The sequence below is a fragment of the Manacus vitellinus genome, unplaced genomic scaffold (genome assembly GCF_001715985.3).
Source record: "Manacus vitellinus isolate BGI_N305 unplaced genomic scaffold, ASM171598v3 scaffold_27_pilon, whole genome shotgun sequence".
Lineage (NCBI taxonomy): Eukaryota > Metazoa > Chordata > Aves > Passeriformes > Pipridae > Manacus > Manacus vitellinus.
The window spans coordinates 9,614,038-9,632,911 of NW_021940039.1; the positions used below are offsets into that span (position 1 = coordinate 9,614,038).

The window sequence follows — 18,874 nt, forward strand, 5'->3', positions numbered from 1 at the left end:
TATTCCCTCCTGGAAGGAGGAAGGGTGTGCCCTCCTTCCACCCACAGAGTCCTGGGGGATTGCTGAGGGCTGATCCCCAACCCTGAGCCCCAAGGACAGCGACTCATCCCACTCAGGTACAGAACAACCCAACGCCCTTCCCCGCTCCCCCCCAAGCCAGGCAAGTTAAGCTGACAGACCACCTCCACTTCCTCACCGTCCCCAAGGATTAACTAGGTGTTTTTAGCAGGGAGAGACACAAACCCTGGTCAGGGAGCCTCTCCCAGCTCAAGCAGCCTGATAAAAATCAAGTCACCCGGACATTTCTGCTTGACATGCTGGGAGCCCCCAGGCTGGCCCTCCATGGCTTGTGCTGGGTTTGGAGGGAGCTGATATAAAGCATCAAGGGTGGCAAATCCTCGTGGAGCAAGTAGATAAAACACTCTTCAATCATCAGGAACTATCAGAGGTTTCCCTTCCTCCAGGATGCCCCCACAGAGCAGGGGTTGGGAAGGAAGGAGCTTGGTTTCACCTGGGCACAATCCCTGTGCCTGCAACACTTACCTGGCTGGCAGGGCATCCCTCCTCAACACAGGACAAGTGATCAGCCTTCAAAGCAAAGCCAAAATAGCCCAACGCTTGTTTTTCTTCCCCCACCTGACACAGGATTGCAGCTCCTCAGGCATGGGGAGGAGGGGGAGCAAAATGATACTTTAAAAAAAACAAACACTATTATTCTGTAGGCAAAGCTAATCCCATCACACGTTTCCCTTCCAACAGAAGCATGACAGACCGAGTCCCACTGGGTTCTGATCACAGCTAAACAGGACGAGGGGTTTCCAGCTGCCTTCTGCCAACACAGCTCAACGAGCAGCAAGGCCTCACCTCCTACAATCATTTAACTCAACACCAAACCACCCTGGTGCTCTACCCCAGCTCCTCAAAGCCAGCCCGAGCCTCACCATGGCCTTGCACGGAAATAGGATTACTTTGGCCTGGAGGAAAAAAAAGAAACCACAACATGAAGGTCACCCATAAAATCATTACACAGATCCCTCTTCCCCGGCTCTTCGAGTTTAAAAAAAAAACAACAAAAAACCAAAAACAACCTTTCTCAAAGCCCTCAACCTGAAAGTAGAAACACAAAAAGATATGTACATTAATGCCATGTACCTCCGTCAATTTTTTTCCTCGTGTCTTTAGAGCAGTTGTTTACTGCAGCCAACTGCAGAGAAATTACAGTAGCTTAACTCTCCAACTCCCTCTAAAGGATTAATCTTCCAGTGAGCATGCTCATGAGGGAGCTTTTTCAGCAGTTGCATCCATTTCATGAGTGAGGGCTGCTGCAGACATGAGGAAATGCCATTTCAGGGCTACGGGCAAAGCTAAGAGCCCCCCAAACCAAGGGCAAAGCCCCTGCCCAGCGTTCCACAAAGGGTCTCTGCCCAACCCTCCACCTCCAGCGGATTCCACGTTCATGTGCCCTTTTCAGGAAGGAGGGGGGGTGGTGGTTTCCCTGCGACACACACGTTTGAAATGTCTGACCTTGGCTTTTCTCTACGAGCTGGTGGACAGTTCACCCACCGAGTCTGAAGTCAAAAATAGCTTCTTCTCACGGGCAGATTTTCCTTCTGCATCACTTGTTGGCTCGTCTTTGCTTTTCAAGAGAAAATCAGGAGGATAATTTGGGGTGTGGGGAGAGGGGGAGGGGAAGGGGGAACATTTGAATAAAAAGGAACAGCTTTAAAAATCTAGTTCTCAACTCAGCATCACAGTTGATAACAGATCCTGAGACACATTTAACTCCACAGATTAAGGACCCATGCAAATGAGGATTTGCTGGTAGACAACAAATCCAGTATCTAAACAAGGCTGTTCAAGTAATCTTGTCCATTCTCTAGACCACTGTAGATTAAACTGCTCTATTTGAGGTATTTCTCCCTCATCCAAACGATGCACCTCAGCTTTCCTGACAAAAATAAAGCTCCAGAATCAAGGACAAACACACTGTAGAAACAGTTTCTTCCATTTTCATCTTCTCATATTCCAGGGTTCTGCCCTTCCCCTTCCCATTTATCTATTTTATGTCCTGTTGCTTAATTGCTCTTTGGAGCTGAAAGAGATCCAAGCCTCCCCCTCCCCCCAAAGGCTCTTATTTCAAGTTTTAAACCCAGCTTGAGTCTAGGACATGTAGAGACCAGACTGCAACCCCTGATCCTGGGGAGAATCCGGAGGGGGCTGCAGCCCAAGGTGTGAGATTGCTTCCCAGATCCAGCTTCACCCCAGCCACCACAACCACCCAAACATTTGTTTATTTTTTGAAAAGTCTTGAGTGTCTTGGATGCCATGAGGGCCCTTTTATGTTTTAAGCCCTACACATGAATCCACCAACAGGCAGGATGTCAGGATAGTGTTAAAGAAGGGCTATGGCTGCGTTTGACAATGAACGCTCACCATGGCGACAGTCTCCGTAAGGAACGATTAAACCTATGGTGACACTGGATATTTTGCTCTGTTGTCACCTAAACAGAAGCACCCACAGAAAGGAAAACCCTGTTACCATGCATTAAAATAGATGCTTTGTTTTATTTAGAAAGCATCCAAACTGGTTGGTTTGGATGTGTCAGAGCAGGGGCTGCTCAGCCACCCCTCCCTGCTCCATCCTTCGGGGACCTGATGACTGATGACTGCACTCATCCTGCCCTCCCTCCCATGGATCTCAGGTGCTGCTCAGGCTGCTCCAGCTTCTCTAGCGTGGCATCTGACCCTGAAAATCCTTCCAAAGAAAAACCCCAGCCTTCCAAGCAGGCAGATGTGAAAGAGCCTCAATGCAGGAAGATCGTGTCCTGCACTTCCTCCTCCATCGCAGCACTGAGCCCACGCGGGAAGGTGGGATATCAGATACAGAGTTACCCTGACCTGTCATTCCCCATCTGGAAACCACTCATACTCCCTGAGAGTTTAGACTTTGAAGATTGACTGCTATTGATTCTCCTGCAAGCAAACAGCCCGAGCTGGCAATCAGTCAATAATAAGCAATTACTCGACAGCCTCTTATCTGCAGATGCCAGCCCAGACAGCTCGACTCAGAGAGGCACCAGGTCAATAAATCAAAGCTGTTCTCAAATTTTAAAATATCATCATTTAAGAAACCCACCCAGCCTTCAAACTGGCTGGAAGAGCAGCCAGGTCAGAGGGATTCCTGCAGAACAGTGTGGTGGCTGTCACTAATTTACAGGGCAGCAGATATTCTGTGATGTGCTGAAACCCACCCCCGAGCTCCTCACCTGACAGGAGCAGCGTTGAGTTGCAGCTGGATGGAGATGGTGAGAGAGAGAGGAGGAAGGAAAACCCTTCTCCCTCGAAGAATGACTTGTAGGGAAGAAGCAGAGCAGGGCAGACTTCCCAAAACACTCACCATTCCCAGCTGGCTCCCTGGACCCACCTCACTGCTCACCAGGAGCCTCAAACAACCACCAACAAAAGTGGGTTTAACACCACCATAACAATGAATCCATGGCACCTTTCTAATGCCCCTGCTGTGCCCTCTGTACCTTGGGTGTACAGTTAATCATTCCATCTTAGCAATTGCATTTCTTTGCTTTTTCATGGCCTAAACATGATACAGAAACTCCTCCTGTGCATTTCAGTGGGACCCAGAGGGGATGCCTTAAACCCTGTGGTGCCAACAGTGCAACAGAGGAGAAAATCAGCCTTGCCAAAACTCATGGAGGCATTTTATGCTCCCAGTGCAGACTCCCTTTACAGACTCATTTATATGAAAAGAGCTAAAACTGGCCTACATAATTTGCAGGAGATCACTGGAATGCAAGCCCAGTGCAATGGCAACCTTCTCTCTCTCTCTCTCTCTCTCTATCTAGCACTGCAGACACTGGAAGCTCTGGGACCTTCACTGTTTATCCATAGGTTCTTGCACAAGTCATGAAAATAGCCCAAAAGAACAGCAGTGCCTAAATAACTCTGCTTAGACTGAGCATCTCCAACCACAATGACTTGAAAAAATAAGATTTGGAGCCTAATATCTAAATAACAAAGGGCAACCCACTGGAAGCAGGATCAATCCCACAGCTGGTACTCCCTCTTCATGCTCCATTTGCCACAAAACTCAGAACACATTCTAAGTGTCCTCAGCCTTCAACACCTTTCAGAGGTCTTGGGAGGTTGGAAGGGAAGGTTGGGTGAAATGCAGCAGATAATGGATTACTTTAATTTTACTTGCCAGCTGGGTCAGACTTCTTGAGGAGGAGCCTCCTGAGGTTTTCACCTCCAGCTATACATGGTGCATTCAGGTCTTTGTTCAGCAGTGGCTGGGACAGCAGGAAACTGTGGGAAGTTGTGCCCAAAATCTGAACAGGATTTCTTCTCTTCTTACCCACAGAGCCCATACAGGTGGCTTTCACACTGTCAGTCTGATCTGCACCACCATGGCAAAGCATGGAAGAGCACTCAGGAGAAAGAACTGAAGTGTAAATGCATCTTCCTGTATCTCTCTCACCATTTATAGAAAAGCCACAAAATGCCAGAGCAGCTGACAGGATCCCACAAACCACACTGCAGAGCAGCACTGGGCTCCTCAGTTTTGCAGCCTACCAGAGTTTTTCTCAGAGAATACCTGCAATTTTCTGCTATAAAATACGGACCCTTCTCCTTCCCCTTCCAAGGAGCAGATGGAGAGCAGGTCAGTGCACGTGTAAGGGCAGTGTAGTGGTGGCACTGCTCTAAGGAGGAGCCTGCAAAGCTGCTGGAGTTGCTGAGCACAGAAAATATTATTTATTTCCTCCCATGCTGCCTGCCATGGCCTTGCTTTCCCTGGATGCACAGCCCCACTGCAACCTGTGCTGTCACACTCCACGAAGGGAAAACAACCCAGCAACCCTACAAACCACAAACGTGGCAGCAACACACGACTGTTTCTCACCTTTTAGGATAAAAACAATGCCAGCTGCAAGACAACAAGATATCACAACCTGCCATTCATCCTCCCATCTCGAGGCACAGCCATTTCATACAAAAGCTGGAGATCACCTGTCGTGCTCTGCTTCCTTCTTTCAAATGCAGCATTGTGTTAGCACCAGGATCCCGCTGCTCTGGGGCTGAAAGTGTTGCTAGAGCAACAAAAATGCTGGAAACTAGAGCAGAGAACAAAAGGACTCCAAGGCCCCACCGAGGATGTGATCAAGGAGACAGCAAGAATGCAAAATAGGACCAAGAGACCTCCCTGAGAGCAGGGAAGCTGCCATCTCCAATCCTTCTGGTGGGCAGAATGATAATTCAGCAAGTGGATCATCTCAGTAAGAAATTACAGCAGCTCCAGGTCTGCTTCTTATCAGGAGCCCCATGACTGAGCAGAGCACTGCTCTTCTCCATGATCCATTATTTCATGCCCAGCACACAGCTGACATTGAGTGCAGGGAGGCAGGAATTAGGGACAGACCTTTCTGTAAGGGCACAGCAAATCCCTGCTTGCATGTCCAGCAGGCTGCCTTTGCAGCAGGAGACGTGGTCAGAGTTCCTCTCACTGGACAAATCCAATTTAGGTAAAATTCCAGAACTTTCACTGGGCTGGGTAGACACAATCAGTCTCTCATTGGGATCCCACTGTACCTTGCAGGGTTATCAAAGTGGCTCTTGTGGTTGCAAGGAACATGGACTTAGAAAATAATCCTCAAAGCAGACTGATTCAGGGACTTGCCTTTGTCCCTTCTGGCACCTTCACCATGGAGACACAGCACCAAAGATGTGTGGGCAGTGCCCTCAGTGGAACTGTCACCCACTGGAGCTGGGGAGGGGGCAGACAGCAAACATCAGTGAGCATAACCCAATGCCAAACCCAACCCATGGAGGTCTGTGGTTGCTGCAGCACATTCCCCATCCTGGAGAGATTTGGAAGAGCTCAGAAGATCTCATACCCACACACACATGGGTTTGTTTTGCCCTGCACTGGTCACAAGGATCTGATAACTCTGATTTGTCTCTCAAGATAAAGGAACATTGTTTAAGGGATCCTTTTTCATGTAACAAAAACTGTCCCACTGCACCTGGTCTTTCTGTCACCTCCACCAGTGGCTTTAACCTTGGGTTAACTCTGCCAACAACTCCCAGAAGGCTCTGAGAGAAAAGTGAGCCCCTTGCAGGAGTCACATTTGCTACACAGACATTTACACCTTCCTGGCACAGGATTACAAACCACTCAGACAAATTAAGCAGCAGTATTGGAGGGGAAGACCTGGGGGTGTCTGATTTGAAGTATGAAAGCAAAAAAAAATAGTTTGTTTGGTTTTTTTCAAAGCTTAAGCAAATGATTTAGTGAAGCTGATGAAGACAAAAATTCTCAGGGTGGCTTATGACAATGAGCAGCTGGCTAACAAGGAGAGGTAAGGTAAGGCTCAAAGCCTGTCTCAAAGCTGGCCTCACCTCCTTGGAACCACCTGCACAGGTTACAGACCAAGCAGTGAAGGGGATGAGCAGTATTTATCCACCCTCTGGATTAAAATTCAAAGGTGGAGAAGTCACATGAGCTGCTGAGGATTCCAGCACCGAGAGGCTCTGGGAACAGATGGCCAAGCCCTGCGTGCTCAGCCCTGCCGGAATGCACGGGGAGACTCCAGACCTCAGGAAAACTGAAGGCTTTTGCTGCAACTCGATCCTGACAGCACGTGACTGTGACTGTGACCTTCCAAACCAGCCCAGTATCAATGCTCAGATGTCTCCTCTGTGGCTGCTCACAGCTCTGGGACAATCATTACCCCCACCATGCCCTGAGCCTTCCTCTGCTTTGCCCAACAATGTCCCGTTCCCAGTGGGAAATGGTCCAGGCTCACCTCAGCTGGCATCTACAGTCCAGCTATTCCATTCCAAAATAGCTTGTTCCCCATTTGATCTATCAAATCAAAAAACATAGAGAAATCTAAAAACTAAAATCACATGGAATGACAAACACTGAAACTGTATAATGTGAAAAAGTAAACTAACCCAAGGGCATGAAGACTGGTCCATCCACAATTTTTGCATCTTTATAGCCATCCTTGATAAAGACACCTTTATACATGATAGTTTTGCTGAGACTATTCAAAGTTAGGCCAACAGAAATGCTCTCCAACCAAAGGGACTTTGGCCACCACACTTGTGTGATGAGCAGCAGCCTGAATGTGCTGGTACCAACACGGCTGTGCCCAGTGTCCTCACACAGAGAGGTTCAGTCTGGAAATCATCATTACACAAACACAATCTTAATTAACAGCCATTGCTTTCAACATGCAAAGCAACTGCCACAATGGTTATTTCTACAGCCCCAAGGGCTCATGGATGAAAAGCTGATGGTAAAACATGCCCCATCTCCTGCTCCCTGGCTTCCCTGCTCTGCTGAGGAGGGCTGGGAAGAGCCCAGATCTGCAGCAGCCCATCCAAAGGGGTCTTTATGCCATGGAAGCAACTCTTTTCACTCAGGAGGGCTTATTTTGCCAGCAGAACTGCACCCACACTCAGCCCATACCAGACACCCACAAGGCACATTCCTAGATGGAGGCATGGCTCACACCCACCCACACACCCAGGCTGGGATGTGCAGCCCTGTTCCCAACATCTGAGCCACTGTGTCACTGGCAAACAGCTCTCCCTGGAATGCTGAATGCTCTGGAATATCAGTAATTATTACTGGGATGTGTTAATGTTTGCAAGAGCAAAACCCACCTGTCTGGCTGTGTTAGGTAATTCCAGAGCAGAGCACTCAGCACCACAGCCGTGCTTCTGTTCCACCCCATCTGGGTCTGCTCATTCCCCCATCCAGTTGTGTTCCTACAAATAACCCCAAGCCACAGGCAGATCCCTCAGCACACTCCTGGGGGGCTGCCAGGGCAGGAGAGCTCAGAAGATCTCATTTTTAATCTGATTTTTGGGAGAAGCTGCCATCTGTCACATCAGCAACTCAGAGGATCTAGCAGGAAAGATAGAGGTGTTAACTGCTCCTCCCAGCTGCTGCCCAGCCCAGGAGGCAGGGATGTGATACAGCCTCCTCCTGTGGGGAGAGACAGATGTGCTCAGAGCCACAGCACAGCTGGGGAGCTCAGGGCAGCAGACCCAGCCCCCAGACAGGGGCAGTGCCTGTGGGGAGATTAGCTCTGCGACTACACTTGGGAAAGCAGCCCCTGAATTCACGTGGAGATCAACAAAAATTCTGATTCAAGGATTCCTGGAGAAAGAAATGGACCAGATGATCCACTGTGGTCCCTTCCAACCTGAGCAGTTCTGGGATTCTGTGATTACTCATATCCTTGGGAATTCACTTGCAGAGGTGGCCTGTGTGTATCAGTCCCCAGACAACAATGGAAACACAATCTGTTGAGACACACTAGCTGAAAATCCAAGGAACAGGTCTGACAGAGGCAGGAAACCCTTTCTTTCCTCCTGCCTTTCCTCCCTGGGTGACGACACACAGGGATATTTCCAGCTAACACAACTCTTGGCCTACATTGGCCAAACCCTCACACAGCTCTGATAATGCAGTGAAAAAGCAACCCTGCTTGATTTTTCTTTCATGCAATTTAACTTCTTCACTCCTTCAATATAACACACTCCTTCACACTCTTGTCCCCAGAGCCAAACAAGTGGATCTGCTGGAGAGGGAGGGTTAAGTTGGATTTAAGATCTGCCTTGAGTTTCTGATTGCAGCCCACATTGGAGTGGATCCCACCCAGGCTGAGCAAGAGGCTGCAACCACATGGGTTTGTCACACATGGAATAAAAGAAAGCATTGAGAATTCATGCCTAAACATTAAGATCTTTTTCTCATTCAAAAAAAAAATATTAAAATAATAAAACAGCTGAATCAAACAAAAGAGCAGAGTTTTTCCCAGGGTTTCTGCAAGGTCAGATGCAGCCACAGCCAGGCTGTGGCCAGGAGGATCCTGCACTGGGACACAGCCCATGGCAGGGGATGCTGGTGGGGTGATGCAGCCCTTTTAATCCTCTCCCTGCTTTCCTCCACTCCCCTGCCCTGTGAAGCCAGGCCTGAACCTCCAGCTGCAACTGCTGTGCTCTTGCAAAGCCACGTTGAAGAAAACAAAACAAAACAAAAAAGAAAGGACACTTAGGTGACACTTTCAGTCTTGCTTTAGAAAAGTCCTTGACAGGTTGTCAAAGTGGATTTGTTTATTAAAAGTGGGTTTTTCCTAGCAAGGAGCACAGGATGTCTGTACAGTGGATGCCATAATTGCACAGGTTTGTTAGTAATTGCCTCGGCTGGAACAGGATGCATTAGCCTAATTTAAGAGAGGAATAAGAATGTATGAAAGATCACAGATCCCATTTTCAAGGTGAAGTCTGGTGCTGCTATCACAGGCCCAAAGGAGAGGTTCTGGACATTCAGAGTCACACTGGCTTTGATCACAAATAGTTCATATGTCACAAAGTGCTGCTAGAAGAAGTTTTCTATTCTCTTCATCAGGCCTAGCCATGGTCTCAAAGAATGAAGGCAGAAACCAGAGCACATAAAACAGGGAACATTATGTAACTCACCATCTCTTCCTCAGGGAGGATAATCTGTACACTTAAAAACTGACATTTGGCACTTCTTCAACACTTCCAGTTAAAGGTTTCTAATATCAAGTCAGGCCTTAGAACTTTGTAAAAATATTACCTCTCTTTTACAGAGGGTAAAAGCATCACAGGCAGCAAAACATCAACCAGCCTTGCCTGGACACTGCTTTAAGTTCTTTTGTTTAAGCTGCTGACTGCCCAACGGCCTGGGTACACTGCAGGGAGCCTGCTCTCACTGCAGCTCCTTGATTTCTGTGGGGTTGATCAGGTCCCAAAACTCTTTTTAATATAATACTCCACTCTGTGTAATCTTCTGTCTTATGGAGGGTCAACGCTGCAAACTCTCCTTGCACTTAAGTCTCATTATCTGTCTGCACTAATTCTGCACAGAGGGCATTTCCTCAGCCCTCTGCTCACACCAGATGTAAAACCAGGCAGCTGCTCAGCAAGAGGGAAAAAAGAAAAGAAAACCCAGAGATTTACCTTTCTTCAACACTCCTGGTCACTTTTTCCAAGACTCATTTTGCACGTGGCTCAACACACACTCCAGAAACCCCGGGACACAAGCAGGTTATGTTCTGTGCTTGCAAAGCACCATCCACACTCACAGGGCAATAAAAATTAGTTTAATTAATAATACACATCAGCAAGAGAAATGTTAATGAGCACCCAGCGGGGGAGAAAAGGCCTGTTGTCTGATCTCCTTGTGTGGACTGCTTGCTTTGGCAGAGATCAGCAACTGCATCAGCATCACCATCCCGGGCAGGGAGGGCTCTGACTCATCAGGGACACACGCAGCAACCATTTACATCTCTCTTTTAAAGCAGACACTGTTGCAATCAGGAGTTACTCTTGGCAGCTCCACACCAACTTCCACTTGTGGACTTTTGGTCATTTATTTAAAGAAGAATTTCGAGTATCCCTGGGCATCCAGTGCATAAATACAGACAGACACGGGGCCTCCTCCATCAGCTCTTTGGCCACGTCTGCAAATTCTACTTGAGCCACAGCAGCTTCGAGGTCACAAACACAATGAGGGGGACAGTATCAAAACTCCCTGCTCCTGGGAGATCCCTGGGAATACCCAATCCCTTTCCTCAGGGTTTGCTGAGCAGAGGTTCAAGCAGACAATGGAAATCCTCCTTCCCAGGGTTTCTCCTGCTGCCTCCCCGTTGCAGGAGGTTTTGGCACCCCAGGAGTGCCAGCCCAGGGCTCCCAGCTCCAAGGCAGCCCGAAAACTGGAGCTCATCCACAGGGCTGTGGGAGGTGGTTTCCCGCAGCCAATGGAGGAGCTGCCGTTCCTGTTCCTCCCTTTCATCGGGAGCATGGCTGGAAACAAAGGCCCGGTGGAGAAAGGCAAGTTGGCTGGTAAAACTTCCCAGCACTAGTCAGGCCTCAAACCTGGCAAATCATGCTCATTGCTCATCATCCCCCGCCCTCCTCCACAGCCGGGATCACACTGGGTCGGTATTTCAACCCACACTCAACCCACACGTTGGGTGGGGACGGGGATGGGGAGGATCTGAGTGTCCTTTGGGATGGGGAGAACCTCTGTGTCCTGTGGGATGGGGAGGATCTGTGTGTCCTGTGGGATGGGGAGGATCTGAGTGTCCTGTGGGATGGGGAGAATCTGTGTGTCCTTTGGGATAGGGAGAACCTCTGTGTCCTTTGGGATGGGGAGGATCTGTGTGTCCTGTGGGATGGAGAGGATCTGTGTGTCCTTTGGGATGGGGAAGATCTGTGTGTCCTGTGGGATGGGGAGGACCTGCATGTCCTGTGTCACTGCTGGTACAGCCTCGAGCCACAACTCCAGGCCATTCAGCATCTACACAACGTGCACCCTCTCGCTGCAAAAAGCACCAGCCCCTGCAGCAGGAGGTAAAATTTGGGCCTGCTGTCACACAGGGGCAGGAGGTAAATGATGCCTGTAAAGCAGCTGCCGTGAGGGCAGTCTGGAGGTTTGAGGAGACATCAAAGCAATGAGGTTTTAATAAAAGCCATAAATGATTAAGACCAGTGCGCTGTTATCAAGCTCGAGCTGCGTGAGAAAAGGTGCTAAACTCCCCAAAACACAAGAACATAAACAGATCAGCAGCATGAAGGGGATGTTCTGTTGGGAAGGAGACTATAAAACTCACAAAGAAAACCCAGAAAAAGTGAGGGTTAGGCACGGAGTACGCTGTGACAGAAACCTGGTCTGAATCTTAAAAAAAAAACATGAGAAATACAGCTTGCAGAGGCTGGAAAACAGCCTGGAAATAAAAGACAGAATATGATCCCCCCTCGCTGGCCTTTCCCAACGCTGCACACACGAGGCTGCAGTCACTTCTCACCCTGTATTTTCCCAAACTCGAGGCAGAGGAACCTTCAGCAAACGTGCTCAGAGCAGTTTGTTTGCTCACTGGCGGCATCTCCCCGGTGCAGGGTTGATGCTGATTAAAAGACAGCAAGGCTCTTCACCTCACCTCTCCACACACACAAAAGCTACAGGACCTGCCACTACAGCAAGAGTAAATATTCCATCTCATCCCATCTTTAAAGGAACAGTCATTGTTTCTCCTCAAAGTGCGGCAAAAAACATCAAACATTCCAGACTTCGCCTCCAGGCCCTACAGGACACCTCATAAACAATCACCTTTGTGCAGTGAGAAGGCGTTAAAGCACCAATTTGAAACCATCCTAGTAAGAGTAAAAAGCACCCTTCCTAATCCAAGGGACAAAAGGATTTCTAATGCGTGGGATTCAAGGATCCTTAACATTTAAAACACAGAGCTGATGAAAGCTATTACAAACAACTTTGCAATTAAAAGCACCCAACGTGCAGGTTACCAGTTCAGCAGTGGCACTTTCTGCAGAGCCTCCTGGCTGTTGATTTAATCTATCAAATATTAATAATGCTCTTCAATTAATAAAATATTTAGACTCCTGCTTTACACCCTCATAATCGGGAGGTTCATGTGCAAACCGGCAGGCCAACAGGGTCCTGCATGGAATCACACAAACCAGCTCACAGCCCGTTGTTAATGCTTTCACCTCCCAAATACAAATATTCTCTTCCTTGCAATGACAAACCCACACTTGACAGGGTGTAAATTTGCTGCCAACCCTCCTGGACGTTAGAAATGCACCAAAAAAAGAAGTTGTTTTTTCAGATCCCATAAAATTCAAGTGACTTAAAGACTTAGTGCAGGTCCCAGTGACCTCCAGGCTGGAGGTGCTGCCCCTCCTGCCACCCCAAATCTTTGATTCACAGGGCAAATGGAGCCACTGGAGCCTCCAGCACCTTCCATGAGTCCCTTCCATGTGCCTGAAGCAAAACTCACACACAGGGAATGAACTCGAGTCAAGAGCAGCCCAAAAACATGCCTTGGGTGACACCCAGGAACCAAGATCATCAAGAGAGGCAAAATTAAACTACAGGGGGGGAAAAAAACACTAAAAAATATACAGCTGCTCCCACCTGGGCTGAGCTAATCCAGCATCAAACCTGGAGTCAGTCTGGAGGTTGGGCTTGGCTTTGGAATCACAGATTTGGGACATTTGCATTCACTAGACACCAAGGAACGTTTCAATAACTCCCTCCCAATCCTGCAACAGGCATACTTTCAATTCCCAAATCAACAGCTGGATGAAGCATGTAATTTTGAAACCCATTAATCCTTTCTAAGTCTTCCACCATGTGCATGTTTAATTTCCCACTTCTTGAAACAATATTATGGTTTTTGAGTGAAGCAGAGCTTCTGAATGCTCTGGGTCAGCAATATGAAACATCCCCAATTCCCACTGAAGTTGGATAAAACATTGGGGTAATTTGCCTTCTGGCTTTGAGCCTGTGGGAGAAATTACCTATTAAAACTTCCTCTGAAACTGCAAGGGCTAGAAATGTGTGACTGGAAAGGAAGAAGGCAGTTCAGACTCTCAAGAAGCCAGGAGCTCCTGCTTAAAAAATGAAAAGAAGGAGGGAAAAGATGTATTTCACTGCACTCAGGGCTGTACTCAAACACACCAGCAGATCATGGCCAAGAGTCCCGGGGGCACCAGGGCTCCCTTTTGCAAGTCAACAGGCTCAAATCCTTCTGTGCACATCTGCACTTGAGCTCCAAAATGAACTAAAAATCTGAAGGAGTACTCTGAACGAGTTCTAACATAACCAAGGCCCAAGCACAGGCTGTGGCAGTTTGGACACCTGGGCTGTAATTCCCTCTCCATGGAGGTGCCCGTGCCCTCATTCCACTCTCCCTTCAGCTCCAGGGATGGTTCAGGCCATCGGATTCATCCTGGCTGCCCTCCTTTCTCAGCAGCAATAAGCACCACATTCCTGTCCTTTTTAGCCAGGAGAGCAGCAGGAGCAGGCAGGTTTTGCTGCAGCATCCCAAGGCTCCTGGATTGGATCTCACCCTTTGCCTCACACCACAGGGAATGAGCCTGTTGTGTCGCCTTTGAGCACCACTGACCTCCACTCCCCTCACCCCCTGCTCTCTGCTGGGGCTGTGAAGGCTGTACAAGCCCACAAGGCCCTCCTGGGGCAGGTACTGGCCCAGCTGACCCAGGGGCACGTAATCACCATCATTATTTTCATCCCCACTCGCACAATTTTACATTTCCCTGTAACAAATGGGCTCAGTCACTCACCTGGCTCTACTCTGGGTTTATCCATGGCAGCCTGGTTATCTTGCTCCGTGTTTACTTCCTCCCCAGCTGCACCACCTGCACGTTTCCTGCCTGTCCGTGTGCTGGCTCTGCAGGATGATGATCCGTAGGCAAACACAAGTGGACCTGAATTTTCTGCTCTACCACTCACCCGCCTCCCTGTCCTGAACTGACACGGCCCCCGAGAGCTCTCCCTCCAGAAGGAGACGCTGCAAAGGATGCATTTAATATTTAACAACCCACCTCCCCCCCAAAGCCAGCCCCTGCTGCACACACACGGCTCAGCCCCACACCAGGTGGGCTCACCTGGCTCAGGATGTGCCCTCAGGGTGTGTCAGGTTTGAACAGTGGAGCTGAATTATCCTAAATGCAAACTCAGGCACAAGGAGTGGGACGGAAGCAGAGGCAGCCAGACAATGGTGGGGATCAGGCTGGGCAAGAAGGAAATGGGAATCCTCTTGGAAGAACACTTCCTGCTTCCAAAGAGGATATGCTGGATGTCCTTGATACTTTGCCTATGCTAGAAAGTTTAAATGAAAAGCAGGAAAGCCTTTCTTTTTTAGAGGCAGCAATACCACACCGAGCACTTTCACAACACAGTTCAGTCTGGGTTTCTGCACTTCCCAGAGCCTGGCAGCCACACTGAGACAGCAAATGCTCCCATTCCCTGCTGGATTTACTTTACCACTTCAACCAGTCACCAGCCATCACCAAAGAGATGTTCCTGCCCACATACCAAGGGAGGACAGGACCCATCCCTGATCCACCTGATCCACACACAGCTGGGTGAGCTTTTCAGTGGTGACCTTTGGCTTCCAGGACAGTCAGGAAGAGGGAAATCTTCAGCAAAACGTGTCTTGAAGCACCCAAACAGAGCCCTTGAACCTCTCACAGTCCTGCACAAAATATAACCCCCTCTCACCTCCTCCTTTTCCGGGACACAAAGCACAGGTACCAGCACTTTGCCAGGGAAAAGCAAGAGGAATACAACCTCCTGCCACCCACTTCTGGGGCAGAGAGGGGAAGAGACAGATAACGAAGTGCCTGGCAAGATGATAAAGGGCAAGGCCATGGGCTGGCATTTCAGATCAGTCCCTCATCATTCCAATATCCCGCACATTTGGAAGTGGGATACCCCAGGGTGCTGGTACCTCGCTGTCTCTCAGGGATGCTCGTGCCTCCAGCCCCTGGCCCAGCTGCTCCCAGGTGAGGGATCCAGCTCCACCTCCCAGCACAGCTCCAGTGGGTTCCCTCCACGGAAGAGCTGTTTGTTTTGCTTCTTGTTGTTGGGGGTTTGTGCTGGTAATTGCATCTCTACCAGGGTTTGTGCTGACACAGCGCTGGTGGAGGGGAGAGCAACTGCTTTGCATTCATGGGCAGAGAACTAAGTCGGCAAAACTTCACAAACGTGGACCAAGGCTGTGCTTTGGGAAGCAAAAAATAAGCTACCTTGGTCTAAAATCACCTCTAAACTAATAAAGCTACATCCACAGCAAGGGCTTTTATTACTATTTCAGCAAAGAAAAAAGAAAAATCATCATCTTCAGCCAGCATAATTATATTGGAAGGGGGGTTTCTTAAGTATAAAGCAGGCCTTTGATTTTGCCTTGACTGACAAAACGTTCTTCAGATGTTCTCTTTAGTCACATTGGCTCAGTCACATCAGCTTAACACAACTGAAGGGCACTTCTAAGGCTTCCTTAAAGCTTCACAACATTCTGTTATTATTTAAAGTTTCTCTACATGGAAGAACAGGATGAGTTCCAGAAGGGCCTTTACTAGCCCATAGCATGAGAGAATCCATGAAAAATGTAAAATTTAGCAGCCATTTGACACAAGGTAAAACTTCATCCAGGCCAGGGCAGTGTACATTAGAACCATGTTAACAAAGTAACCCCCGTGGGGAAAGATATAAAGTCTCCTTATGAGATGTTAAGTATCAGAAAGGGGAAAGAAACCTTCTTTCTTTGTACAGAGTTAAAATGTATTAATCTGTTACCCCGGGAGAAATTTAACACAAGTGAAAGGCAGGTGTGCTGTGTGTGCAGTGAGACGGACACACCTCGCTGTGCTCCCAATCCCGAGGGAAGGAGCTGTTCTGCAGGACACAGACCGAGACAGGATCTGAATTAAAAAGCCACAGGAAAGCAAAGCCCTCTCCTCACCCACAGGAGTGACTGAGGGGGGACAGGCTGCTGAAAGCAGCGCTGGGCTGTGAGACACCTGCCAAGCACAACGTGGGAACTGCAGCAGTGCCCTCTGTGCTGCTGCTCCAAGGCACTGCCCAGCAGCTCCTGGCTTCTCCTGTGATCCCTCCTGCACTCACCAGCCTGTGACAGCAACCTCCCTCCAGGCAGGGACAGGGAAATGCTTGGATGTGGCTGAATGTTGCCCCTCAATGGAGTGGGGAGTTCACTGAGCAGGCAAAGAGCTCCGGCCGAGCCCCCGGCACCGGCTGGTGGAGGGATGAGAGCTGGGATCAAAGCCAGGGCAAAGAACTGCTCAGCCCCAGAGTCCTCACCCCAGCCTGGGGGGCTGCTGGGAGCCCAGTCCATCCCAGATCCAGCCTCAGCCAGGGTGCTGAGCAGTTGGGAAATGTGTCCTGTCTGTGGCTCACACGCCGGCTCGTCGCTGCAAAGATCAAAGCTGCACCTCCAGGAAAAAAGATGCTCCAGATCCGAACAGAGAGGAGGGGGAAGCGATGAAAAATGCAGCCTGGCTTCTGAAGAGAACCACTTCATTCAAAGCCACACAGGTAACTCTTCCTGCACCAGCCTCCCTGGGGTTACCTCGAGCCCCAGGAAAAACAGCGTGGCTTGAACCCTCCTTTTTCAAACTCACACCAAACAAGCATTTTGGGAAGCACACAAACACAAGGGCAGCTGATTTTCTTCACCAAATTGATGCAAACTGGAGGAGCAGCATCAAATCCATTGAACATGCATGATCATAAAACTGGCTGAGTGAGGCTCAGCTCCTTAAAACTCAATTCCTTAAAGTTTAAACTTTAGCACAGCAGGCCTAAAAGAGGCAAAAGTCCCAAACTGGACTGGATATAAGACCCCTGCTAAAGAAAACCGACAGCAAAACCAGACTTTTTGGCAGCATCATGGTTACTGCACCTCAGGACTGCAGCACAACCCTTCCCCAAACACAGAGATCACCTGGGGCAGGTAACCAGAAGAGAACAACCACTGAACTTCACAGTTCAGGACTTAGGAAGAACTTGGTGCTCAGAGAGATTCTCCCTCACCCATCAACACCAAGATCTGGCAAGAAGCTGTTCTAGACTGGGAGTTTTTGTCTGGAGTTCAGTGGCTGCCAACAGGGTTGTCTGCAGGTGGGGTGGGCACTCCCTGCAGACACGCAGGCAGCACTTTCCCAGCCTGCCCACTCCCTCCCAGCTCTTTGCTGGGAGCAATTATCTTCTCCCAAAAACACACCTCTGCACCTCCCCTGGCCAAGTGAAGTAATTCCCTCTTGCACATGGCAGGACACGACGGATGTGGGATGTTGGTCCTTGCTCTCCCACACCAGCACAGGGGAAGTAAAGAGCTTCTCCTCCAGTCCTCACATTCCAGGCTGTTTGATACCAACTTCCTCCCCTCTGGCCTCACAGGGGTAGAAGCAAAGGCAGATCTGGCCTCAGATATATGAGTTCATGGGGGAGGGGAGGAATTAAACTCCAAATGAGTCACTGTTCCCTCCCCATAATCCACAGCAACATCTGTGGATATTATGTCTGATTCTAAGAGCAGTGGTTCTTAATGCTCTGCACACAGGGCAGAGCCAGACAGGACTCCTGGGAGATGCTTCCCAAAATAAAAGGTGTGTCAGGAGTGATAAGACTGACCTGTGCATGAGGAGTTGATGAGTTATGAGCCAGCTCCTGCCCCAGCTCCAGCCATGAAAGCAAACCTGGACCGTGGAGTCACAGAAGCACCCGAGGGCTGATTCCTCTATCACAAAATCAACACCTGATCCCCTTCAAAGGCACAAAGGAAAGGCAGCAGGATCAGGCCAATTCTGACAGAACAGAAAGCACAAGGGAAGCCTTGAATGAACCTCTCACCAAGGATGAGGGGAATGCTGCCTGAGAAATAAATTCAAGCTGCCTTGCAGCATTTGCAGAGAACTGCTGGTGGCACAAACTTCACCCCACCAGAGCAGACATTCCCTGCCACAGCACAACCCTCTGAACACGGCACTGCAGAGAGAGAGCTGGGAAAGGCAGCAGCCAGCCTGTCACCCCCGAGCAGGTGGAGGTGACACACCTTGTCACTGCACCTGGCCACGGTCACAGGGCATCCAGCCTTTGTACACGAGTGCACACCTGTACTATGGTCTATGTGTGCACACCTGTATTATGGTCTGTGTGTGCACACCTGTACTATGGTCTATGTGTGCACACCTGTATTATGGTCTGTGTGTGTGCACACCTGAACTATGGTCTGTGTATGCACACCTGTATTATGGTCTGTGTGTGCACACCTGTACTATGGTCTGTGTGTGCACACCTGAACTATGGTCTGTGTATGCACACCTGTATTATGGTCTGTGTGTGCACACCTGTACTATGGTCTGTGTATGCACACCTGTACTATGATCTGTGTGTGTGCACACCTGTACTATGGTCTGTGTGTGCACACCTGTACTATGGTCTGTGTATGCACACCTGTACTATGATCTG

The 18,874-nt window shown here is 49.1% G+C and overlaps 1 protein-coding gene across 2 annotated transcripts in view; it reads right to left on the bottom strand.

Annotated features, from left to right (window-relative positions):
- The window catches only part of LOC103759660 (histone-lysine N-methyltransferase EHMT1), a 110,627-nt gene extending 92,462 nt beyond the window's left edge, over positions 1 to 18,165 (bottom strand). Inside the window, exon 1 of one of the 2 annotated variants that reach the window (XM_029960499.1) lies at positions 18,038 to 18,165. The gene's annotated coding sequence lies outside the window, so the exon portion shown is untranslated. Of the gene's footprint in view, positions 1 to 1,152; positions 1,236 to 18,037 lie in introns of those variants that run through there. The other variant, XM_029960498.1, reaches the window with a different exon arrangement.
- Between the last annotated feature and the right edge of the window lie 709 nt (positions 18,166 to 18,874).